Source organism: Octopus sinensis, linkage group LG8 (genome assembly GCF_006345805.1).
Source record: "Octopus sinensis linkage group LG8, ASM634580v1, whole genome shotgun sequence".
Lineage (NCBI taxonomy): Eukaryota > Metazoa > Mollusca > Cephalopoda > Octopoda > Octopodidae > Octopus > Octopus sinensis.
The window spans coordinates 60,318,388-60,326,947 of record NC_043004.1 but is presented as its reverse complement, the minus strand read 5'-3'; positions in this window follow the sequence as shown (position 1 = coordinate 60,326,947).

The following is an 8,560-nucleotide window of genomic DNA, read 5'->3' as shown; positions in this document are numbered from 1 at the left end:
TACCTATCTATCATCATAGGTATGTGTTCATATATATATGCATATATATATATATATATATATATAGATATATATATATATATTATAATATATATATATATATGTATATATATATATATGCATATAGGTAGTGAGAGAACGAAAGTAAGTAGTGGGGGGAGAGAGATAGAGAGACAGATGAGACGATGAATTCTCCCCAGTTTAAGCGCGCATTCTTTAGGGAAGTCTTAGAGGCGAATGAGACATTCTTCTCTTTCTATTACAATTTTCAACAAACATCAAGTTTCCTAGAAAATGACGTAGTTTACTGCATTTACTGAGCTAACATTTACACATGCATTGGTTGCATATATCTTCATACATATACTACGAAAAGCATAACCTCTCACATGTGTGAGTATGCGCATAGTGTGTGTGAACGCGTGGATGTATGCTTACATATATGTATATGCATATAGGCATGCATATATATATATATGTATATTTGCGTCATTTATGTGTGTTTATATATGTGCGTGCATCTGTATATGTGTGTGTGTGCGTACAAATATATGCGTATGTGTGTGTTTGTATGTATTTTTGTCTGTAATACAGTTTATATAGACATTAGTAACAAAAGACCGCTTGTCAGAACAATTTTTAATGGCTTCTCTTCTGTGTTCGATTCCGGAAGTTTAAGTCATTTATTTTTTTTTTTTCATTGGTCATGAAGAAAACCTCACTTCCTGTGTTATTTGATACTGATATCTATTGTCAGCAACATTTCTTCAATAGCTGCACTTATACGTTCTCATTTAGACAAACATGCCGAGAACCTAAAACAAACTTTCGCCTTTATTATGCATGTAAATAATAACTTTTTTGGTATCTATGAAATGTGAAGCAATACAGATTATGTTACTAAGATGATCTTTTTTCATGATAGCCCAAGAAATAGACATATTTATGCACAACAAAACAATGCGATAGAATTGTATATGGACATCTGTTAACCTGTACACCAACACACTATGAATGGCAAAATATGTTTGTCTCTCCTTTGCTCTTTCTCATTTATCTATCTATTTATCTATCTATATCTATCTATCTATCTATCTATCTATCTATCTATCTATCTATCTATCTATCTATCTATCTATCTATCTAGCTAGCTAGCTAGCATTCTTTATTTCTATCTATCTATCTATCTATCTATCTATCTATCTATCTATCTATCTATATATCTATCTGTCTGTCTGTCTGTCTCTCTATCTATCTATGTGTGTGCGCGCGTGCGTGTATGTGTTTGTCTGATGTGTCTGTGTGTGTGCGTGCGTATGTACCTTATAAATTCGAAAACTGAATCGCTGATTTTGACGTATGAGGTATCAAACGATTCAAATGATTCTTTCGGCTACTAAATAGAGTACGTTTGTTACCCAAATCCATTTTACTACAAAGATAAACTCGAAAACTATGTCGGGTCGCACTATTTTGTGATCTTTAGCTAAGGATGGCAACTCTACCTGAACAATCTCTCTTGAATAGAGCATAATAAGAAAATGTTTTAAAAGTATGGAGCTTTACTAGGGAAGGTAACTTCGAATATATACACTCAACTTTATTAGTATTATTTAATAGATAATCTTTTAATGTGTAGTATGTTTATCAGTGTCTTGTTTAGTTCAGAAATGCCACTGATATAGCACATCCTCGGCAGGGTATTTATTTTGTTTTCTTCTTCCTGAAATACTCTAAATCTGTGTCTTTTCATAAAAGAGATTCGGCTGATATTTGTAGTAGCTCAAATACCCACAGAAACAAATTTGTTTGTGGTTGTGCGTGTGTGTATGTGTGTGTGTGTGTGTGTGTGTGTGTGTGTGTGTGTGTGTGTGTTTGTGTGTGTGTATTGTGGTGAAAATTACTTTTCACAGAATATTTTGCACAAGAATTTTAAAGAAATCTGACTACCTTTCTTAGTGCTAACTATTCAACTTCAAATTACAATTGTTTATTGTTAGAGGCCAAGAAGTCTGACAAGTACATATAGTGCTTTCGTATAGAATGGAAGTTCAATGCGAAGTTTTGAACTCATTATTTTGTTGTTATTAATCCATCACCTTAAATGTGAAGCCATTGAGATCTTAAGTGCTTACACAATATTTTACACTGAAAAATTTAATTGATAAAACTGACCTCAGTACGTATTTCAATCTGGCATTTAATTTAGAGATCTCTTCTTGGTGATCTGCAAACATTGGGATATAATGAGACGCGGTACTCAGTTTAACAAGAGATGTAAACCAACACACACACACAAACATTTGCATAATAATGAGTGTGTGGTTGGGAAGATTGCTTCCCAACCACATAATTCCACGTTCAGTCCAGTCCTTCTGCATGATACTTTGGCAAGTGTTTTCAATTATTGCTCTGGGACAACTACAATCTTCTGACTTAATTTGGTAGACGGAATCTGCAGCGTTGTTCATCAGCAAATGACAGAAAAGCATGTTTATAAAGAGGAGTTGTTTGCTCCATAGTCCTCGTGTTCCGATTCTGCCCATAAGAAAGGAACACAATTACAATTCAATTCATAACACCTAGGCAACTCCAGGATGCAATGCTAGTATCATATATATATATATATATATATATATATATATATAATATAATTCGAGACAAAACCACTATTTTAAAACCAAACAAGGAAAGACTTAATCAATACATAAAATTTTTATATAAATTAAATAAACCGCCACTACAAATGTTTCATGTCTGCTCCGACAATCTTCAGGTGGATTTTCGATCTAAGAATAGCAATATTTTAAAATATAATTTAAAATAATTTAAAATAATAAAGCAATAAAATTATCAATGAAAGAAATAAAAATATAATCTATATATAATCTATATATAATCTATATATAATCAATCTATAATCTAAAATAATCTAAAATAAACCCTATAAACAATTGAATATAACAACCTATTATAAAATTTCTCATATTTAAAAATGTACAAAAACCAAAAAACAACAAGCAAAAAACAAAAACCAAAACCTAAAAGCAAAAAACAAAAAACAAAAAATAAACTATATATACACATACATGCTCATACACTCAACACATTACTTATTCATACTTCCTCACACACACATACAACACTCAATTCATAAACAATATACATATACCCGCTCACACATACATATACATACACATACATACAGAACACGATATATACCAATATATAAACACCCACACCCATACAGATAAATAAATTACGCAAACAATCACACACACACACACACACACACATTTTCACACATACATAAACACTCAAAAGAAAACCGAACAATTCTTAGCACGTGGATATCAAACATTTAAAAAATTATGAATGGAAATGAAATCCATACATTCAAGTATAAATATAACTATACAAACCCTAACACAATACACACAAATACACACACATATATACACACACCCACAAACATAACCATATACACACTCACACATACATATACATACGTACAAGTCCCGATACAAACAAACTTTAATAAAACGACCATGAAAAACGAAAACTCATATATATTAATATATATATAAAAAAAGAGTGTGTACACGCAGACGGGTGCAATCACACGCACATTCAAAACTTACATATATACAAGTGCATAAATAATCACACCCAATTACATAGCACTCATACACTCCCACATCTACACTTACACTTGTACACTCTCACACATACATACACACCCATACCTACATACAAAAATTCTTAGTAAAATAATCATGATAAATAAAATCCATACATACAAGTATAAATATAAAGATACAACCCATTACACAATACACATAAATACACACACATATACACACACCACCCACAAACATAACCATATACACACTCACACATACAAATAATACGTACAAACTCGATACAATCAAATACGCACACGCACACAAATTCACACATACATAAACATACAAAAGAAAACAACATCTCTACACATAATACGATATATAAAATACTCCATAAGAAATCAGATTATCATAAGTAACAAGATTAACAAAGGAGAAAAATATACATACCTTCTAATCAGTATCAAATTTTGAAGTGAATAACTTTATCCGTTATTACAATAAACAAAAAATTGCGTTACCATGGAAACGAACATATAAAAATTATTAGCGCCGCGTAAAACAGCGTCTTTAAAATTATGAATGGAATATAAAAATCTTAGCGCGTAGTAAACAAACGTAAATTAAAAAATTATGAATGGATATACAAAACTTTCTACAAATTCTTTAAAAAAACCATAAAAAACGAAAACTCATATAGATATTAATATATATATATAAAAATGAGTGTGTACACGCAGACGGGTGCAATCACACGGACATTCAAAACTTGCATGTATACAAGTACATAAATAATCACACTCAATTACATAGCACTCATACACTACCGAATCTATACTTACACTTATACACACGCACACATACATACACACCCATACCTACATACAAAATACTTATTAAACTAATCATGATAATGAAGTCTATACATACAAATATAAAGATAAAGATAAAACCCCATTCATACACAATACACACAAATACACACACATATATACACACACCACAAACATAACCATATACACACTCACACATACATATACATACGTACAAACTCGATATATACACTAATATTCATTCACACACTCAATAAAATATTAAGTAAATACAAAACAAAGAAATACCAATTAAATACTAACTATAATTAAAGTCTAAACTATATAACTGAAAATATATATATGGTACTCTAAACTAAAAACAAATTAATCTACAGTAACCTTTAATAGGGGGCTATTAATTTTATTAATTTATATATCATTTATGAATGAAATCCATACATACAAGTATAAATATAATTATACAACCCTAACACAATACACACAAATACACACACATATATACACACACCCACAAACATAACCATATACACACTCACACATACATATACATACGTACAAATCTCGATACAAACAAACTTTAATAAAACGACCATGATAAACGAAAACTCATATGTATATATTAAAATATATATAAAAGAGTGTGTACACGCAGACGGGTGCAATCACACGCACATTCAAAACTTACATGTATACAAGTGCATAAATAATCACACCCATTTACATAGCACTCATACACTCCCACATCTACACTTACACTTGTACACACTCACACATACATACACACCCATACCTACATACAAAAATTCTTATTAAAAAAATCATGATAAATAAAATCCATACATACAAGTATAAATATAAAGATACAACCCCTTACATAATACACACAAATACACACACATATATACACACACCCTCAAACATAACCATATACTCACTCACTCATACAAATACATACGTACAAAACTCGTTACAAGCAAAAACGCACACACACACACATTCACACATACATAAACATACAAAAGAAAAACAACATTTCTACACATAATATGAATGGAATATACAAAACTTTCTACAATTCTTTAAAAAAACCATAAAAACTAAAACTCAAATAGATATTAAAATATATATATATAAAAATGAGTGTGTACACGCAGACGGGTGCAATCACACAGACATTCAAAACTTGCATGTATACAATTACATAAATAATTACACTCAATTACATAGCACTCATACACTACCGCATCTATACTTACACTTATAGACACGCACACCTACATACACACCCATACCTTCATGCAAAATACTTATTAAACTAATCATGATAATGAAGTCCATACATACAAATAAAAAGATAAAGATAAAACCCCTTTCATACACAATACACACAAATACACACACATATATACACACACCCACAAACATAACCAAATACACACTCACACATACATATACTTACGTACAAACTCGATATATACACTATTATTCATTCCCTCACTCAATAAAATATTAATTAAATACAAAACAAAAAAAACCAATTAAATACTAACTATAATTAAAGTCTAAACTATAAAACTAGAAATATATACTTGGTACTCTAAACTAAAAACAAATTAACCTAAAATAACCTATAATAGGGGGCTATTAATTTTATTTATCATGGAACCTATTATATAGGTAAAGTAATCTATGTCTACATTTTATTTTGCGCTCTTCACCTATATTAAGTAAATTATCAAACTTATAAAATAAAATTTCTTTAAACTCATTAGAGCATAAATAACAACAATTCGTCCTATAGTATATGATTTAGTTTTACAAATTATTTCCCAATTTAAACTATAATTAATATTTTGTGATTTAATTCTCCAAATGTACTTACTAAGTCCAGTGGAGTTGATTAAGTTTTTATTTTTAAAAGAATTCATATGTTGTGCGATTCTTAATTTTATTTTAGAGGAAGTAGACCCTATATAAACCGCTTTTGGGTAATTATTCTTCTTAAAGTTATTATCATGTAATGTAACTATACATTTATACACTACATCTTTAATATCACATTTACTATTTAATTTAAATTTAGATTTATCTCTACAAGTACAATTAATATATGTCTTATCCTTATTATTATTATCAAATAATTTATTTTTATAAAAATTATTCAGTTTAAATTTATTAAATGAAGAAATAATGTTACCTACATTATTAGTAGTGGAATAACCTACTCCAAAATTATCAGTACAGAAAATATTTTTATATTTACGATTATCTCTAATAAATAGTTCTATAATATCTAAAATCTCTTTGATAATATTCGTTTTTACTTGATCACCACAGAACGCGAACATTTTGATCGGAAGTTGTACACCTGGCGCCCCTTCTCCAAAGAAGGAGCCGCACACTTTGAACTAATCCGACATGAGGAACTTGAGGAAAAAGCACGTCAACGTCATCTCGGACGAACAAACAACATAATGGGCAACTTCCCTTGTCATCTGTGTTCAAGGACATGCCATTCCAGGATCGAACTGCTTTTATATCAATCAACTCAAAAAATGTAGGATAAGATCCCTAAAGGTCAACGTCGTCGTCGACATTGACGAATATCTATAAGCAAATAACATACATACATACAGGTATACATATATATGTACCTATAATTTCATTTATACACAGACACACACAGTAACACATACACATATATATATGTATCCTACATATATGTGCACTACGTATATATATTTATGTGTGTGTGTGTGTGTGTGTGTGTGTACGCTATGTATATATAATATATATATATTATATATATATATATATATATATATATATATATATATATATATATATATATAATATATATATATATAATGTTTTTGCTGAGTGGATGAGTGCATAAATGGATATGTGTGTATCTATGGATATGTATCCATCTATTTATGTGTATATGTATCAAAACCGAAGCTGAGATGGAGACGTAACACAAAAAATTATAACGTGTGGTCTATGTGCATATGTGCGAGTGCTTGTGTGCATCTTTGCATCTGTATATATATCTATATATGTATATATATCTATATATATAAAACTGTAGTTGTGTGAGTGTCCTAACTACTCCCACATTTTGCGGTGCAGTTTAACCAAAACCGGGTATCTTATAGTCGTGATTCATATCGAGCCCTTCTGGGTATTAATGTGCGTCTACAATGAGTCTACGATTTTAAAAATAATTTACCAACATTTTTTTCCATTTTCATGCATATTTTTGTAAAGGGAAGTAACTCTCTAAAAATGTCTACGGTGAGTCAACGATTAAAAAAAATTTACCATCATATTTTTTCCATTTTTAATGCATTTTTTTGCTAAATTTTGGCTATAACTCTCTAAAAATGCTGTATAGTTATTTCCCTTACAAACCCGAGCAGCGCCGGGCGATACTGCTAGTATATATATATATATATATATATATATATATATATATAAATAAATATATATATGTGTGTGTACATGCATGTATGTAAATGTGTGTGATTGTGTGAGCGTGTGTGTGTTTGTACATATATATATATATACATATATATATATATATATATATATATATATATATATATATATATAGGTATATGTATATGTACACATGTATGCATGCATATAAATATGCGTTACTCTTTCTCTCAATGAGTTTCTTTAACTTGACTTGTAAAGACGTAAATAGATCCTGAAGTAAGAATCACAGAGATTCTCTGAAATCTTATAAAATTCCCACTTTATATCATCATCTAATTTCATTCTATCAGGCAGGACCAGGCTCTCTTAGTTGTAAACCTCTCAGCTGATGCATTTTAACATTTGCTCTATAGGCTATGGCAGGATAAACCTCATAAAAGAAAAACTCTAACGGGTTTCGAAATTAGTTGAAACTGCAGGCACTAATTTTTGAATATTAGTAGAAAGTGTCATGTAATTTGAATATATTTTATGTCTCTGTTCAGCTTTATTTTGCTAACAGTTGGTCTTAGATCAATAAAATAAAAGAAAATAACAGATGCACTTAACTCTCAAACAAAATCCAGCAATAACGAAAGACAAAACAAATTACAA